The sequence below is a fragment of the Ascaphus truei genome, chromosome 4 (assembly GCF_040206685.1).
Source record: "Ascaphus truei isolate aAscTru1 chromosome 4, aAscTru1.hap1, whole genome shotgun sequence".
NCBI lineage: Eukaryota > Metazoa > Chordata > Amphibia > Anura > Ascaphidae > Ascaphus > Ascaphus truei.
Window position 1 is genome coordinate 104,787,025 of NC_134486.1, and position 18,810 is coordinate 104,805,834.

General features: G+C 48.6%; 1 protein-coding gene across 11 annotated transcripts in view; it reads right to left on the minus strand.

Moving 5' to 3' along the window:
* The window catches only part of NINL (ninein like), a 171,541-nt gene extending 169,217 nt beyond the window's left edge, over window positions 1-2,324 (minus strand). For 3 of the 11 annotated variants that reach the window (XM_075596317.1, XM_075596318.1, XM_075596316.1), the window contains exon 1: window positions 2,031-2,322. The gene's annotated coding sequence lies outside the window, so the exon portion shown is untranslated. Of the gene's footprint in view, window positions 1-2,030 lie in introns of all 11 variants that reach the window. The other 8 variants (XM_075596324.1, XM_075596322.1, XM_075596320.1 and 5 more) reach the window with 4 other exon arrangements.
* Between the last annotated feature and the right edge of the window lie 16,486 nt (window positions 2,325-18,810).

Sequence of the window (18,810 nt, forward strand, 5' to 3'; positions counted from 1 at the left end):
GGACCAGGTGGGGAAGGGGCAGAGGAACAATGATTTGAAGTCAGTCTCACTGATCTTGAACACCAGCGGTCTTATTAACGTTGACAGAATCAAACATGCACACACACCACACCAAATACCTTTGGTTTCTAGGAAATTGATATCACTGCATCCTTGTTTGGTGTCACAATGTGATGAGCAAGACGTGCGCTATACGTCAACGGGCAACGTGCCCCGGACCGGTGTCCTCAAGCTTCCCCCTCCCTCCCAACAGGTCAGGTTTTCAGGATAATCCAGCTTCAGCACACGTGACTCAATCAGAGGCTCAGTCAAAGACAGGGAGAAGATGGGTTGAGCTGCGGGAGGGGGCTGTTTATGATCACATGTTCAGCCCAACACTGAAGATTTTCTTTTTCCCATTTTTAAAATTAAAACTAGAAAGTGTTTTTTGTTATTGTAATGGGTGATTAGATTTAAGGAGTCCAACTACAATACATTGTATACATTGTGTGTGCTAAATGGCACTGTTCCTTTAAAGCTCAAGACATACAGGAGAATAAGAAGTGTGAAAAAAGATCGATCTGTGCACAAAGAGGGCAGATAAGAAGGTGTGTGTTTGACTAAAAGGAAGCACAAAACAATAGTCCATCCAGGACAAAGACTATAGCACAGCCAATATACCACAAAAGAAAAATGTATGTATACTGTACTCACAAACACAACACACACACACACACACACACACACACACACACACACACACACACACACACACACACACACACACACACACACACACACACACACACACACACACACACACACACACACACACACACACACCAGCCCATTAACAGGGATATGACAAGACTTTCAACTACATAATGTTCTTTTAAAGACCAAAATGTGTGTGTGACTGCACACTGCTTTGCTCTTTAACTCCTCTGATGCTGGCAGTGACTGCAATGCATAGTAGGAAAGAAAGTTGAAAGTGTGACACTTCTGGAAAAGTATTGGGCACAGGTCACTATCATTTTTATTTTACTCTTCCGTCATGCTAACTAACTGTGGCTGCTTTTCATTTGAACCCCTTCAGTGCCCGATCGGCCAACAACGCTGCATTTGCTGTTCACCATCGCTGTAGGGGTTAATGGACCTTTTACTTATTTAGAAAATGTGTTACCAGGAATTATGGGTAATCTTAACTCTCCGGCTCCTGGTTTATTTAGCAATAAAACTAACTCCTGGGTTTGAAGCTCTTTCCCCAGCACGCGAGGGGTGAGGGCATTAAAGCGACCAGTTTCAAACATTGAAATATTTTACAGGTCTCTCCTTACGGACCCAGTCTACATCACCAGCTTTTAGCTGGAGCCACATATGACCTAAAAAAAGGCTCTGAAAGAGGAACCAGCTGAAGTGCCGGCGACAGCGACGTTGCGGCAAAACAAATGCATTGCCGCCGTCACGTGCACTTATAGTAAGCGCGACGGCTTGGTCGCGATCGCTGGAAGTCATCTCAAATTTGATTTTTCCAGCGACCGCAGCCTGACGTCGCCGTCACTATAAGCGTAGCCTTACACACATCTCACAGTGTGTACAGCCTACTGTCTCATTAACTGCATCAACAGGTATATTACACAGGGAATAGCCCTGTGTTATTAGTTACCGGCCTGGCTTCAGGATATTCTGTAAAGTGCCGCGTACACTGTTGGGGCGATCCAACTAAAAAAATGACACATACAGAAAGATAATACTGGAGAGCAAATGATACACCTCCGGATCCTCATGTCTCTCACCTTGCCATGCAGGGAACAAGTCTCCATGAGAGCTGGGGGAGGGGAGACAGGGAGAAGACTCCCAGACAATCACACAGGATTAATGAACAGTTTTTTGCTATGCTCCAGCAACAGAATAACCCAACATGCCATGAAACCAGCTTTCAAAACAGAGACAGAACAGGGGCAGCAAAAAGGATCAGCCTTGTAAGAAATGCATTTTGAGTTTGCTTGTGTTGAAGTCATATTGCTATGGAATAAAAAGAACATAAATACCTCTCTCTCTCTCTCTCCGTCCCTCCCTATATGTGGGACAACACCGTCTGCAAGGAGAGGCTCTTCATCCTTGGAGAGGCAGATGGATGAAGTCCTGGGCTGAGGTCCCTCTCTGGCTGTTAGTTTCCACACTGTTACTGCGGCTTTGTACGTTAGTACTTGAAAGTCTCAGCTCCAGACTGTGCTCCTCCCCTCCCCCTGGATCCAGCAAATCCTTCAGAGCAGCATTGGAAAGAAGGGGCCGGCAGAGCTCAGCTCCACTAAAGCGAGGCTGCTGCTGCTGCTGCTGCTGCAACAGGCTTTTGTCACCATCCCCTCCTACTCTCCATCCATCTCCCCTACCTCACACGCGCCTCTGGAGACCTGATGCAGCGGTTATATGACACCTTCTCCTCCTCCTCCTCCTCCTCCTGCTCCAGCACCCCATACACTGGCATCCTCTGCTGGTTTGGAGGATGCATAGGTGGGTTGAAGTTTGTGAGAAATGGAGCAAAGGCTACGGCCAGGCAGGGAGCGGGTGCGCTGGCACTCGTGCGCCGTGCTCGGGCCGGACGATTCGTGACCGGCTCGGTGCCCGCTCGTCTGGGGGCGCGGCCACGACGTCACAGAGCTGCCGCTCACGTGACGCGCTTGCGGACGGCAAATTCAAATGTGCTTGCTCTGCAAGCATCTAAGCGCTTGCTCACGCCGGCCACACACATTGCCTCAAGGTGTTTCATAGCGGCCAGTGTGAGCGCGCCCACCCGCTCAGCGCCACCCTGGCCGAGGCCGTAAGCAGTGATTCACAACCTTTTTTGTTTGGAGGAACCCTTGAAGTATTTCGAAAAATCTCGGGGAACCCCTATCTGGCCGACACATATTAGGTTCGACAGGTAAATTACAAAATTTCAAACCTCACGAGCCCTCTCTATTTCCCACCCTCTAACCATGTAGTTCTCTCCCTTTTGTCTCACTCACTCTCCCCCTTCCCACCTCGCATGTATTTCTCTGCCCTCCCCACTCTTACTCCCTCTTTTCCTCACTCCCTCACTCGCTCCTACCGTCCGTCAATTACCCCACTCTCACTCAATCCCTCCCACAAAATACATACCAAAAAATACACACACCCCTAAATACATATAACCCCACCCCGCAATACATAATAAAAAGACCCCAGCCGCTCCAATACATTTTAAAAAGACCCCCACCGCCCCAGTACATTTTAAAAAGACCCCCACTGCCCCAATACATATCTCCCCCAGCACCCTTCATCATCATCCTCATATACTCCCACCCCTTAATCTCACATCACCCACCCCCCCCTGCATTTCAAATCACCCTCCGCCACCTTGGATCTCACATCTCCCCTCTCCCCTCCCCCATATGCCTACCTCAGGCGGGAGGAGAGGCTGGGAGGGGTCACATAATTTTTCTTGACCGTGTCTTTATTTAAATCTGCATTCCAGCACCTTTTCCATTCGCGTTCCTAATTTTATTTTCATTTTTACGCGTACATGGCGTCACAAAAGTAATAGGAGGGGAAAAAAGAGGGTACAAAAGAAAATAAAGTACGGAGGTTGCAATTATTGGTTTGTATCCCAGATTCACAATAAAATAGAAAGTGACATCAATAGGGGATATATATATATATTGGAGTGAAGGTTATGGAACTCAGGTTCCCAGGAGATGTAGAATGGAGCCTCACTGTGAATAGTTAATATAGAGTTTTAAGGGAACTGTCACTTTATTGTTTTGGTAGTTAGGGAATGTGCCCCTCTTTGAGCTAGAACCATGAGATGGGGTCGAGTTTGGCTATAAAGGGGGGGTGGGAACCGCAATGAGTTCAAGATGGAGGTCCCTCAAACATGGACTTCTGAGTACATGATGGGAGCTGCTTTAGCAACAGTTCCACAAGCACACCTACATCCGATAGGTAGGGACTAGGATGGTCATGCACAGGAAGACGGGACGCTGATCCCAAAGAGAGGGTGTACCCCTGACAAAGGGTCCCGGTGGGAGTAGGAGAACCCCTCCGCTATGCAAGGGATTGTCGGATAATGGTAACAATCAAAGTGCCTCTACCTGGTGTAGCCCATGTTCCCCCCCCCCTCCCCGAGTCGCAGATTGGACCTCTAAGGTGTAGTGAGGGCTGGCTGCATGTACTATGGTGGTGCATACCTGCTTGGAACAGGAGGGCCTGAGTCTCCCGCGGTGGTATGGGGGATAACAGGGCCAGGCTTCTGGGGTATATGCCTGCATTCTCTAGTGGTTGTGGTGCAGCGCCTCCATTCTCTGGTGAAACCTAGGGGATAGGTTGGAATCTTCCCAGAGAAAGCCCTGGTCCCAGGGCGAGAGATTCCAATCTCATACAGTCTTATATAAAACAGCAGCAAGTCTTTATTGTCCTTTAGCAATGATACAACGCACTTATGCACAGCGGCACACAGCAGTTCATATATCAGCAGTGCACTCCAATTGTATACAGGGGTCTTCCCTCCTCTCCTCTCCTCCAAGTTGTACCCTAGCAGGATGGGTTGTAGGAGGCATCAATACCCCTTGCACCCACCCCAAGAGTATATCCTCTGGGTGAGGCTGGATGTTCTTCCCCTCACCCCCTGAACAGGGTGAGGGGCATTGGTCCACCTCTATAGTTCTGTCCGCTCTACTCAGAGGGGCTCTGAGTATCTCTTCCAAGCACCGTTCTCACTCTAACCATGGCTTCTCCGGTCAGACATTCCGCTCGGCTAGGTCCTACTCCAATTCAGACCAGCACTTCACTCCTCAGCTCCCAGGACATCTCTCTCTCTCTGCTCCAACCGAACTCTCAGACTGACTTCTTCTCTCCCCATACAGAACTGACACTCTGCTCTCCAGATTCTGACACACCAGCCAGACACTCCAACTCCACCGACTGACAGACACACACACAGGACAGCCCACTAAATAGATACAGCCCTGCCCCTTATGATGTCAGCAGGACCTCCCCTCTGTCTCAGGCCTGCCACAGAGTCAGGGGCCTACCTCTATCACCCAAGGAAGGGCTTACTGAGGGGGGAAAACCCATGATCACTACTGGCACCTGCCCTTACCAGGGCTTACGCCAGTAGGAGAAGGAGAAGTAGCCCGCTATTTCTTACAGGGGCTGCACTCTCCCTCTGGTGGAATCCAATGGTCCCCACTTGGACCTACTTTTAGCAGCACCATCCTGCAGAGAACAAACCTGGGAAACACAAAACACATTGCTTGGCAGGTTATTTACTTGAGCCAACCACCAGGTGGCGTAACGGTACCGTCACTCCCAACGGCGAGAACTCTAATGATAATGTTTGGGGTCCGGTTTGCGTATCTTCCTCCCATTATGGTCAGTTACCGTTATATAGTAGGGCTGTACCGACCCAGACTCTGGCCGGTATATCACGCTGTGCATGTATATGCACTGCCCCACACTCCAAGCCCGGACCACCTCACTAATACGGTCCTCATTGTGGTAACCCGCCTTACCAAACTTTGTTCTTAAGTATTCTTGTACGGCCTACCTGAGCCAACTGTCTCGGTTCTCTTCAATTTCTCTCATTATGGGTTCAGGCACATAAGGATACTCATACCCGTGGGACTGTCTATACCGGAACACTATGGCTCTGTCTGCCCGGCTCAACTTGGTCAGTTTCTTAGGGCCCGCCCTGCTTGGCAGTACCCAAAACTCCGGCTCTACTGGAGCAATATCGTCATACAAAATGCTAGGCCCCTTAGGCATGATGGTCCCTTGCTCTATCTCCTGAAATCTGTGCTCTAACTCATCCGCTACCTCCTGGGGAGTAAAAGCACCTACCGCCCACCAATGATCCACTATGTTGTTTCTAATCAACAGGAACCTGGTGCGGTCCATACCTTCGTGGTACCCAGTGTACAGGGGTGCACACCACTTGTCACGGTGCTCGTGCAAGGGACTACCAGTATCTACCTCTGACTCCACTTGTGATGAGACACCGGACGTACCCGCCTCTGTAGAGCGCAATCAATCTCTTCTCCCTTTGGCGTTGAAGTACCTAGTAGGGTTGATTTTGTGGACCACGGAGCTTACAGCTTCGACCTCAGTAGTAGTATGGGACCCTCGGGCCCTCCCTCTAGATACAGGAGAAAATGGTACAGCGTTAGGTATACGAATTACATTTGCATACGGTATCTCCCCATCAGATCCTTCATCACTTAACTCCCAATCCCGCAAGTCCTTGGAGTACTTGGGATATTTCCTTAACTTATCCCCGCTAGGTCCCGGTGGTAATACTCGTGACGGGGCAGGGGCAGTGGCCAGGGCAAGGGCGCTAGGGGCTGGGGCAATGTCCAGTTCCATGTCCAGCAAGCGGGTAATCCCGCGACCAGTGGGCAGTTTCTTGCTTGCCCTCTCTGCTGAGCCCCGCGATCCTCTGGGAGGACCTTGGCTACGCAGGGTGGCCATGGCAACGGCCATAGCTGCTCTCCTCGGGGAGAACAACGGTCCCGGGCCTCTCTTCCAGTCGGACCGGAAGTGATGTCATCATGGCCGCCCGCAGAATCCCCATCCGCTCCGTGGTCACACACCGGAAGTGCGTCGAGGACCGGAAGGGGCGGTGGTGGATCATCGGCTCCGCGGATGGGTAAGTAGGCCGCACGCCTCTCCTTCTCATCCTCTGCAGGGGCTATCTTCGCCTGGCGGGAGTAAGGGGGTGGTGGAGTCTCCTTACCGCTCCCCTGCAGGCTGATGTACTTGGGTCCCTCTGGATCTGCCTCCGACGCCGTCTCCGCCGCACTGGGAGTCACCACGGCCGTGGGACTTCTACGGGCCTCAGGCCGCACCAGCGCTCGCCGTCGGGAGGTGTCCGGACTCGTCTGCTCCTTCTCTCCGGTAAGTGGACTGCCATCTTTGTTACAGCTGGGGTGGTTTGCCGGTAGGCGCATCGCCACCGATGAGACGCCATCTTCTTCCTCCGAAGACGACTTGGTCGGATCCTCCGCTAGGGAGTCACCTGGGTCTTTTGCGGCACCGCCAGTGGGTAGTGGTACGAAACGGGCCCGCTCCGGTACCTCCACTGCGGTCGCGCTCTTCTCCGCCGGATCTCCGCTCGGCTCTGTAGTTGGTTGGGCCTTGGTTCCCACCTCGGCAGGGGTGCAGGGAACTAGGGCAGTCTCATCGGTCGTCTCCGCCACCTCTGTTAGTGTTCCCGGAGAGGCACCCCGAGGGGTCTTGATCATGGGCCATGGCTCGGTAGGCCATAGGTAGAACGTGCCACATTGAGGGCATCATGCTTTGGTGCTTGCTACTGTCCCGGGTGTCCTGCAGTGGACGAACAGGCACCGGAGGTACTCTCGGCCCTCGATCTCCACCACCAGGAAGCCTCCTGGGAGTTGGAAGATTGTGGTGCTCAGTTCACACATTAGCTCAGGGGTGGAACAGTTCAATGTTTCAGCTCCTTGCTCCTCGAATGCCAGGCAGAAGTGAAGTTCCTCGCTCTCACTTCCTGTCCCTCCCTTCGCTGGGGAGGACGCTCCTGATTGGCTCTCCTTGTGCCCCCTCCCTCTGGTGGAAACAAGAGGAGGGGCACTCCTTCTTTCAGTGTGACGTGGCCTTGTCTTTTGGCCAGTCACAGCACAGGTGGGTGGGCTTTCGCGCCGCTCCGCTCCTTTTCCAGGGGATCTGGGTTTGGCGCCAAACCCCTGCACATCTCCCTCCACATTTCTCTCACAGTCTCTTTGCATGATTCACGTGCGCGCTCCAGGATTGCCGGGAATCGACATTTTAGCTCGGCTAACTGCTGGGCTGTGGATGGCGCTGCTGTCGCCATTTTGGACTCTTGCTCCGCGGAGCACATGTAGTGACGGCCACCATCTTTGATGAGCCCACCAAATGTATATCACCGCTATTCTCAGTGTCTAGTGCAAAACTCGTTCCTAGACACTGACTGTACTCACTGTTCACTCTCTGATGCTCTCTGCATGCTATCTCTCTGTGCTTTACCCACTAGTATGATGTGGCATACCCCAGGCTAGGCAGAACTCCTTCTCTGTGCACCGCACTCACTGACGGTTCCTACAAGTACTCTGTGGTGTGTTTTATGTGGGTGCTGGCTAGTGTACCGGGCATCTCCCTAAGTACGGGCGTCTCCTACTTTTGGCCACTCATAGTGCGGGCCCTGGGCCATGGTCCCTGGACTAGTTAACAGGCTAACCCCCCCAGTTGCCTCACACTATCTGCCTCAAGGGACTAGGACAGCAATAGCCATACACCCATCTTACATCACCCTCTTAGGGCACCCAGGGCGTACTGTGCGGGAATCCACGCTCCCCTGACTACCCCTGGTATTACATGCCCTACTCTCTCCAGTACTTGCACGGAAGGTGCACTTCACTCTTCCCGCTCTGCCTTGCTGAAAGCCTGTCCTGTTCTGGATCTCAGCAGCTCGCCTCCAAATGTAGCCCATGTTCCCCCCCCCCCCCCACGGTCGCAGATTGGACCTCTAAGGTGTAGTGAGGGCTGGCTACATGTATTATGGTGGTGCATACCTGCTTGGAACAGGAGGGCCTGAGTCTCCAGCGGTGGTATGGGGGATAACAGGGCCAGGCTTCTGGGGTATATGCCTCCATTCTCTAGTGGTTGTGGTGCAGCGCCTCCATTCTCTGGCGAAACCTAGGGGATAGGTTGGAATCTTCCCAGAGAAAGCCCTGGTCCCAGGGCGAGAGATTCCAATCTCACACAGTCTTATATAAAACAGCAGCAAGTCTTTAATGTCCTTTAGCAATGATACAACGCACTTATGCACAGCGGCACACAGCAGTTCATATATCAGCAGTGCACTCCAATTGTATACAGGGGTCTTCCCTCCTCTCCTCCAAGTTGTACCCTAGCAGGATGGGCTGTAGGAGGCATCAATACCCCTTGCACCCACCCCAAGAGTATATCCTCTGGGTGAGGCTGGATGTTCTTCCCCTCACCCCCTGAACAGGGTGAGGGGCATTGGTCCACCTCTATAGTTCTGTCCGCTCTACTCAGAGGGGCTCTGAGTATCTCTTCCAAGCACCGTTCTCACTCTAACCATGGCTTCTCCGGTCAGACATTCCGCTCGGCTAGGTCCTACTCCAATTCAGACCAGCACTTCACTCCTCAGCTCCCAGTACATCTCTCTCTCTCTGCTCCAACCGAACTCTCAGACTGACTTCTTCTCTCCCCATACAGAACTGACACTCTGCTCTCCAGATTCTGACACACAATTGTATTTTATCTGTATTTGTGAATCTTTTGCATGTTTTATCTCTTCCTCCCTTTTTCTCTCTCTACCCTCTCTCCTCCTTTTTTCTCTCTCCTCCTTTCTCTCTTCCCCCACGCCCACCAGTCTCTCTCACTCCCGCCCTCCCCCCACTAGTCTCTCTCACTCTTCCTCTCCCCCCCAAGTCCCTATCTGTGGAGGAGGGGGAGTCCGTCCTGGTGGCAGACACTGGAAGTCGTGACTGACTTTCCGGGCCAGACTGTTGGGGTGGGTCACGTCCACCTCTGCTGTCACCACCGCCACCATCACACTCTCTCTGGCACCCTGTTTTGCTGCTCTCCTTCGCAAGCATGCCATCCTCGGGCTGCCGACATCGCGCTCCCTCCTCCACCTCTGCCATTGCTCCCCCTCCTCCACCTCTCATCTCTCCACACCCACCTGCTAGACCTTCACCCCCTACCCTGCTGCATCTGAGGCAGCTGGCCCACTCGCCCCCACACCCCCACCTAGTTTTGACTCTACCCGCATCAATTGCCCGCTCTATGGCAGAATGGCACATTTGGTCGCGGCCATTTCGACACGACCAAATGGCCGCATGGGCTCCGCTGTGACTCACCATGCTGCCGCTTGAATTCCCGTCGCCGGACACTTCTAAGGTAAGTTTAATTACTGTTTAGGGTAGAGCGAAACGGCCGCAATCAAATGTCCTAGACCACTCTAAGGTAACCAAGAGTTCATTTTTTTATGCCTATTTCTTCTATTTCCTCCTGTAGTTCTGGCTGCACTTCTCACCACATCTCTTTGTGTATGGATGCCCACTGACCCAGAATTCTAGAAGCAGGGATCTCCTTGTCAACAAACTCCTGACATTGGCCAAGCTTCCCACCTATAAGTACAAAGAGCAGAGTCTGATGGGTGAAGATCCTATGACAGCAGGAGCACTGTTCAGTCAATGATGCAGTCTCCTATCTGAGCAGTGTTTGCCCACACCAACAGACTGCATTTCCCACCCAGTGGGGGCTAGGTGCGGTTCTCTGCTTGTTATCCCCTAATGGTTCATTTTTAATCAAAATTCACATTTACCCACAGTTCACTCAATAGGGTTTTTAATCTTGTATTCTCTGCTACTGTTTGTTTGTCCTTTTCCGGTTGGTCTGCAAGGGCCAATTATATGGTGACATATTGGCAAAGCCAGTCAACAGAAATGGTCATGGTAATGACAACATTGCTAATACAACCTACTGATTTGCACTGATTTTTATTCTATATTGTTATAAAAATGGTGGGTAATATTATGTATTTTAATCAATCTGGTGCTTCAGGGGTTAATGTGGTTACTGGATGCTTTAAAAATACAATATATTGGATGCTTTAAAAATACAATCCACTTCCTGGATCTGTCAAGAGCTCCAAAGTGGACTTAATTGGTGGGTTATCACTTATGGCCCACTAAAAGTATGAGACTGATGAGATAAGGGAAGTTGTTTGGCCTGAGATGGGAATAAAATAGATCTACTTTCAAAGCATTCTCTGTAGGGTACGGCAAGGTTCAAGGGGGGTGGCTAACAAAGTATTCCACACAAGAGTGACTTTATTAAACATTAGTATATCCTGTGACGTCATCTACTGTGCATAATAAGAGTTACATATCTCTGATTGTTACAAAAAGGCAGGTCTAACCGTACCACACACTACATGGGTAAGAGGTGCCAAGGACAGATATCCATTTGTCACTCAAATTTAGAAGCAAAACGGTTATAATTAGTCTCGTTAAGCTGTCATAATCGCCTGAATCTATATATATGACATACGTGTGTCTAAATATTTGAGAAAGGAAGTTATGAGTGCGTTTATATATTCAGGCAAAGATTTAAACGTATTTTCTAGGAGGTGTTTTTTCTCCTAGAAACCGTCAACCTAGCTGATTTATGACAGGGGTGGGCTTATGTGGTTTCAATGGGGAAAAAATAGTACTAAAGTCTTAGCAAGGTAATATGAGAATCAGAATTCAACAGAGGTGTGTTTGGGATCAAACACTTGAATTTTCATATTTCTACGCCAGTGACATCTTTGGAGGAAAACCAATGAAATGGTAACATACTGTACAGTGATTTCTGTTTAATATTTTATCCTGTTATTTTAAGAAACTGTTCTGCATTTTGTAATTGAATGTTCTTGTAATTATCTTTTTCTGTAATCTGAAGCTCTGTATTTTTATTTATATTAAACAATTCTTTAATAAGTAATGCTTTGGGGCTCTGAATGAACTGTTGCACGCTCTGAAGAGTATTTACATTTTTTGACACATTTTGCTACAACATGTGTGTTAAGTGCATAGTTTTTCTATAATAAACAGAGACGTAAGACCCTGGCAGATATATTAATTGACATATTTTGCATAATTTCTCAGGTGGTGGAAGCGTATAGATATGATTGCAATTGAGTGAGGGGTAAATATTAACTAATTTGAAGTACTTTGCAAAGGAGAAAGGTGAGGTAGCGAGTTGGCTGTGTGTATTAATCCTGGTTGCATATCTAAGTCACATGCTCACTTGTGTGCTTTTTGTAACAAATGGTATATGGGGACGGATTGAGGGGAGATATTGTTTATTTGAGTGACCTTTGCAAAGTTGAAAAGTGAGTTAGCTTGCGAGCTATGTATTAACCCTTGTCCCATATGAAAGTCATGTGTTCACAGGTGTGCCGTACGTGACGTACAGAATATCATAAAATTGTATACATCATTTCGCTAGAATACGGACCCAAGATTTACAATCTCCTTAAATCACACACAGTGCCACTTGTTTTCCAGCCATATCAGCCAATGTTCTTGCAAAAGTAGTTAATACATATCCTGTTGTAGTTCTCATAGGTTTCTGGACTCCACAAATGTTTGTTTTTTGTACATTGAAAAATGTTATGTTTATGAACATCAAATAACATTGGATGATGTATATATAACCCTCCCAGCCTAGCTTCTAGGGAGATTACATCAGTGTGTATTATATGGTTACTCCGCATGGCTTATCTTGACTCAGGGGCTGGATTCAGGCGGCTGGGCGATGAGGTGGCAAGGTTGTAGAATAATGGGCGGCAGGAAATTTTGTAGTGCAACTGTCATTTATTCGTGTCCCCAAGCACAGGGACCGCTCATACACCTTTTGACAACGTTGCACTGTATTTTATATCAGACATACATGAATATGGTTCTTCCATTAATGCCCACTCTTAACACTCGAAGGAAGATACATTTGCCCCCCCCCACTTTTTACTTTAGCACCTCTTCGGTATTACTCTGATTTCACTAGGCCCCTACGGGAGTCCTGCTGGGTCTTTCTTATGTGACCCGATACCTTTGACCTGTTCGGGAAGTGCCACTTCCATACAGACTGATGAGGGATATAAGTGCAGGTCTGAAGACAGAGATCTGAATCAGGGATATTTCCGTACTTTTGGCATGTTTGTTGTGGGTATAGCTGGAATGAAGGTAGTGCACGCACTCAAACAAAAAGGGTGAAAGTGGGATACTTAACCGCCGGTGCGCTGGTTCTGGGGAGCTTTTTTTCTTCACTTGTTGTGGGTATAGATTCATATCAATTTCAGCCTTATTCTGCTTTCTTCTACTATCTTCTTACATATCCCTGACACGTTGCTGGCACCAGTGCTGGATTACCCAATACAGTAGGCACACTAGGGACGTGCCTACGGGCCCCCAAGGTTAGGGGGTACCTGTAGGTTCCGTAGGTGACCCTTATATACAGTCAGTTTTATTAAAGAAAAAAGAAGAAATACATTTGGATCCTCCAAAGTTAGGACCCCCCCGTAGGTGGACTATAGTCGGTATTATTGAAAGCAATAAGAATAAATAAAGTGAATAATATGTAAAAATAATGCTTTTTCTTATTCTAAGGAATTCAAATACAGTAATTAATACAATAATCTCTGCATGTAATTTTGACGTCTGATTCCACTGGAGCAGGTCATGTGGTCCGTACACTACTCTACATGTTTGGCTTACGCTCCTGGAAGAATCCCGGCTGTATGGTACAGATGTGTAACCATGTGTTTACATGCTGCAGCCTGCACATCATATGTTGTCACGCGTATCTTGCTCCCTGTCCCACTCTGTTTAGACCTTCATCTAGGCAAGTTTTTTTTTTTTACATTTCATTTAGTTTTATTTTCATTTAGTGATTTTCAGCTTTTCTCCAATTCCTTTTCTTAGATTTTATATTTGTTATCATTGCATTCAATTTACAATCAATATCATTTTTGTATTTTCGGAATCCAGTTTTTCTTTTACAACTTTACAAGTCCTTGTTATGGTCTAAAAAAATAAAAATAGAGCAGTATTAATGTGTTTTTTTTTTTTTTTTTTTAGATTTCAATCTTAAAATATACATTAGAATGTAAAAAAACAACTTGTAAATAAAATAATAGTACAATAATCCTGTTTTCCATTTAAAAAAAAAAGTGTTGTAATTGTAGCACATGTACCCCCACCCTCTAGGAGATACATGTTGCAGCTACAGGTGTTATGGTGCGGCACACTTGTGAGCAGGGCCGCCAACAGAAATCATGGGGCCCAGGACAAATGAAAGGAGCGCCCCCCCCCCCAACCCATAGCACACCTACCAATTTTTAGCGCACAACTTTTACTTAACCCCCCAATACATGTAAAAATATACCCCAAACGCCACCAAATACATATAAAAAATATACCCCCACCACCCAATACATATAAAAATATACCCCAAACCCCCCAATACAAATATAAAATACACCCCCAATACAAATAAAAATCAGACTTACCTTGTGGATGGTCTCAGGTCAGGCCCGGTGAGGCTGCGGGGTGGGTGGCCGGTGGCTGTGGGAGGGCCGGCGGCTTATGGAGGGCCGGTGGCTGTGAAGGGGGGCATTAGGTCGGTGGCTGCAGGATGGCTGGGGGGGAAGGGGTGACTGCGGCTAGGGTTGCCAGGTGGCGTGTCCAAAAAATACTGGACACAATGCTAAAATATGCAAGACCCTCCCAATACATCTAAAAATATATACCCCCCTCAAAACATCTAAAAAAATATACCCCACTCCCCCCAAATACATCTAAAAAAATATACCCCACTCCCCCCCATACATATAAAAAAATACCCCAACCCCCCCAATACATATAAAAAATACCCCAACCTCCCCAATACATATAAAAAATACCCCAACCCCCCCAATAAGTATAAAAAATACCCCAACCCCTCAATACATATATATAAAAATCAGACTTACCTTGGGGATGATCTCAGGTCAGGCCGGTGGCTGTGGGGGTTGGCGGTGCTGTTGGGGGCTGTGACTGCGGTGGGGCGATGCTGGGGGAGGGAGCCGGCAGCTGCGGGGGGTGGCGGTGCTGGGAGGGGCAATGCTGCGGAGGTGACAGTGCTGCAGGGGGGGCGATGCTGCAGGGGTGGCGGTGCTACGGGGGGAGGGGGCTGGCGGGACTGCGGGGACGGCCCGGTGCTGAGGGGGGGGGGCGATGCTGCAGGGGGGCGGTGCTGCAGGACGGCCCGGTGCTGTGGTGCCCCAATGCTACGGGGGGCCCCGATGCTGTGGGGGGGTGGTGGGTCTGCGGGGGCTGTCAGGACGGCCCGGTGCTGCGGGGGCCCCTGATGCTGTGGGGGGGAGAGGCGGGACTGCAGGGGCTGGTGGGACAGCCCAGTGCTGCAGGAGGAGGCGGTGCTGCGGGGGGCCCGGTGCTAGGGGGGGGTGGTGGGACTGCAGGGGGCCCAATGCTGCGGGGGGTGGCGGGTCTGCGGGGGATGGCGAATGGCCCGGTGCTGCGGGGGGACCCGATGCTGCGGGGGGGTCTGCGGGGGCTGGCGGGACTGCTCGTTGCTGCGGGGGGAGGGTGGCGGTCTGCGGGACGGCCCTGTGCTGCGGGGGGGGGGGCGGTGCTGCCCCGCTGCAGACACCTGTCCCACAATGCTGTTCCCATGCGCACCGGGCCTCCTCACGCAGACGCGCCAGAAGCTTGGCCCAGCTGACTTCCGGTGCTGCCAACAGGAGACCTGGCGCCGGGTGTAGCGTGTTTTTTTAATTTCTTATTAAATTAATGGGCACGGCCGCACAGGGGGCCCGGGCCCTCCTGACCCATAGGGCCTGGGACACCAGTACCCTCTGTCCCCCCTGTTGGCGGGACTGCCTGTGAGGGTTCAGGAGAGCTGAGTTGTCTGCGATGATATGGAGAACAGGACAGGCTTTTGATGATCACTGACATTCTTCACTCGGTGCTTAGCGCCTCCAGCTGTAATGGGCTCCAGGGTGCTCAGAGATCAGTCCCCACTAAAGCACACTAATTTCCTCCTGCCCAGGGACTGACACTCAGACAGGTGTATGAGGAAATCAAAGAGGTCTTTATTCAGCAGTCACTGTAGATCTTTCTGACAGCGGTGCATAGGGTCATCAGAGGATCCCAGGCCTCTGGATGGTGCGTGCTCTTGAGTCTGCAGCCTTAAGCTCTTCAGGCCAGTCAGCCATGAGGCCTGACTGGCCTCTCCCACTCCCAGTAGGGAGGAGAGGGTACTCTCTCCCACTCCTTAGGAAGGAGGGGAACAAACTGACTAAATTTGGCACTGTATGTATATGTATATAAGTGTCAAAAGGAGTGCTAGTGAGCGTTGCTAAATGTTTACAACAACAAAAACAAGCAAAAATGCCCAAAGCTACTGAAAATGGTGCTTTTTTCTGTCCTTGCAGGCGAGGCAGTGAGCACGCTCAGGGGGCGGGGCAAAGGCGGAGCGGAGGCGTGCCAGGAGACGGAGCGGGAGGCGGGGCTAGTCCCCTGCTCCCATTGGATGGGAGCGGTCACGTGACCGCTCCTCCGCTTCCCGGAGCGGCAAATTTTAAACCTGCCTGTCTCTGCAAAGTTTCTGAGCCTCCGCACACATCAGCGCGCATGCGGAGGGGGAAACTATAGCCGCGCTGATGACAGATGCAGGGGCTTTGTGCATCTGCTCAGCGCGACTCAGCCCGCCTCAGCGACGCTTAAACTTACTATGTCCCAGGCCTTACACTGACTGGTGGATTGATTGAAACTGAAAGGCGGCCACTTAGTGAACAAAGGGAAGCAGGATTTTGCTGATCAATCACGGGAGAACTAATCAATCGGCAGCTTAGGAAATTAGTTTTAAATAAAGGTTGTCAAAGGCTGCATATATTTAAAACAATATATATATATATTTTATTTTTTATTTTTTTAAAGTGCTGCTTGGACTGCCTCTTTATATTGTAAATATCTCAGCCAGAGCTGACTGAAGACAGGGGTGGGCTTATGTTATTTCCAATGGAAGGCTTTTGGCATAAATACGTGAAAAATTTTATTTCAACTAAGGGCGTGTCCAGTCTGGAACACGTGAAATCTCAATTTCCACTCAAGACCCTATGGGAAAAGATCTGATCAATGTTAGACGATAACGTAAGTGTGACAGGGTGAATGAACGTCACCAGCCATATACCTGGCAAACCTATGTTTAGGCTTGCAGTGCAGCAGTGACAAGGTTAAGTTTCAGGTGAGAAGGGCTGCTTAATTAGTCTGACCCCAGCTGCATAATGAAGGTGTTTTAAAACACCCAGGCTGTACACAAATGCAAGCTAGCTGGTCAGGAGACAGGACTGATACTAAAGAGACTGCTATAAGGTCTGTTTTTCAAAGTACATGTGTGATAACTGTCTGTGTCCTATATGCTGAAGAAAAGCTGCCTTGTTTTCTATGCTGAAGAGAAGCTATTTTGTTTTTGTCTGCTTAAGAGAAGCTATTTTGTTTTTGTATGCTGAAGAGAAGCTATTTTGTTTTTGTGTGCTGTATGTTTTTAAGGCTCAATAAATAAGCCTTATCAAGAGAACCCGCGTGTGTGGTTGCATGTACCTTGCAACAGTAAGTTAGATTCTTTGTTTATCCTTATTATTTTGATGAAACAGTCTGCATTTATTATTTTTTGTTTCAATTTTTTTATTATTTTTTGAGAGAATGACATCAAATAACAGGTTTCAACATATATCTGTTACAACTTCACAGTGTATAAAAGGAGAAAATATTAAACATTATATTACAACATAAATAAAACTCTTGTTGTCTTCTTTTTCTTATAAATTAACTTACATCCGTTGAATTCTACAAAACAGTTGTATATATTTTTTTCTTTTTGAAATTTTAACAACCTCTTTAGGAAGCAGCCACTTCCGGGCATTTCTCTCATAGAAAATCAAGGATAGTGGAGAAAAAAGCAAGAAAGAAGAGGGAGGGGGGAGTGGGTGGGGAAGGGGAAATGAGAGGAGAGGGGTTGGGGGGGGGGTGGCCTATTAACTCCCATCTTGTATGGTCCCTATGTTTTATTGTAAGTTGTCTGGCCATACTGACCAAACCTTATGGAACTTATCAACCTTTTGACTCAGCTGTGCCGAGAGGAGTTCCATTAGTTTATTTCCTTGACCCGTCTCAGTAAGTCTGCTTGGAGGCGGGATTTATTTTTTTCCATGCCGCGGCTACCGAGCATCGAGCTGCAGTGAGGACGTGGCTTATTATTTTGTTCTCTTGGGGTTGAAGGTCCTCTATTGGTTTAGCTAGCACCAGGACCAGCGGGTCCACCTCTATCTCTAGCCCATTATATAATTTTTGCTTAGCTTTTTTCTTATATGATGCTATGGAAATAATAGTCCCTCTTATTGTAGCCTTATGGGCTTCCCATAGCATTGCTGGTGACTCTACGGAGCCCTTATTCAGCGTAAAATATTCTCTGAGTTTTTGTTTAATGTCTATTTCTACATCTATTTGGTTCAACAGAGAATCGTTTAATTTCCAATTATATTGAGTGCTTTTACTGAAGGGGAGAGAGAGTACTAGTGAGACCGGAGCGTGGTCCGACCATGATATTGACCCTATATCTGACTGGTAGGATGCCTGGAGAACATCTTTGGTTCCCAGAAAATAATCAATCCTTGAATAGGTCTGGTGCGGGGGTGAGTAGAACGTGTAGTCCCTCTGGCCCTGGTGCTGCGCTCTCCAAATATCTATAAGCGAGTATTCTTTTAAAATGTTTCTAAAGTCTTTCGCATTTTTTTCAGTGATGCGTGGGTGAGACGTTCCTTGTGCACTTGTTCTGTCTAGTTCTGGGGTGACTATCATATTCATATCTCCTCCTATCAGTAGTGTGGTTCTTGGCTGGGGGGATATGTTATCACATAGGTCCCTTAAAAATGTTGCTTGCCCATCATTTGGGGAGTATACGTTCACTAGGACTATTTCTACCCCAGTGAATGAGCCATATAGAATTAAGTATCTACCTTCTGGATCTGATACCGCTTTTTTTAGGGTGAATGGTGTGCTATGTTTGAATAATATAGCCACCCCTCGTTTTTTTGTTGTACAAGACGCGTAATATGCTTGGGGGTAGTCTTTTTTGAAGGTGTTTGGGGGTGATGTAGTATTAAAATGGGTTTCCTGAAGGAATAGTATATCTCCTTTTGTTTTTTTGAGTTCCTGGAGAGCTAGTCTTCTCTTAATCACTGAATTTAGCCCCTTTACG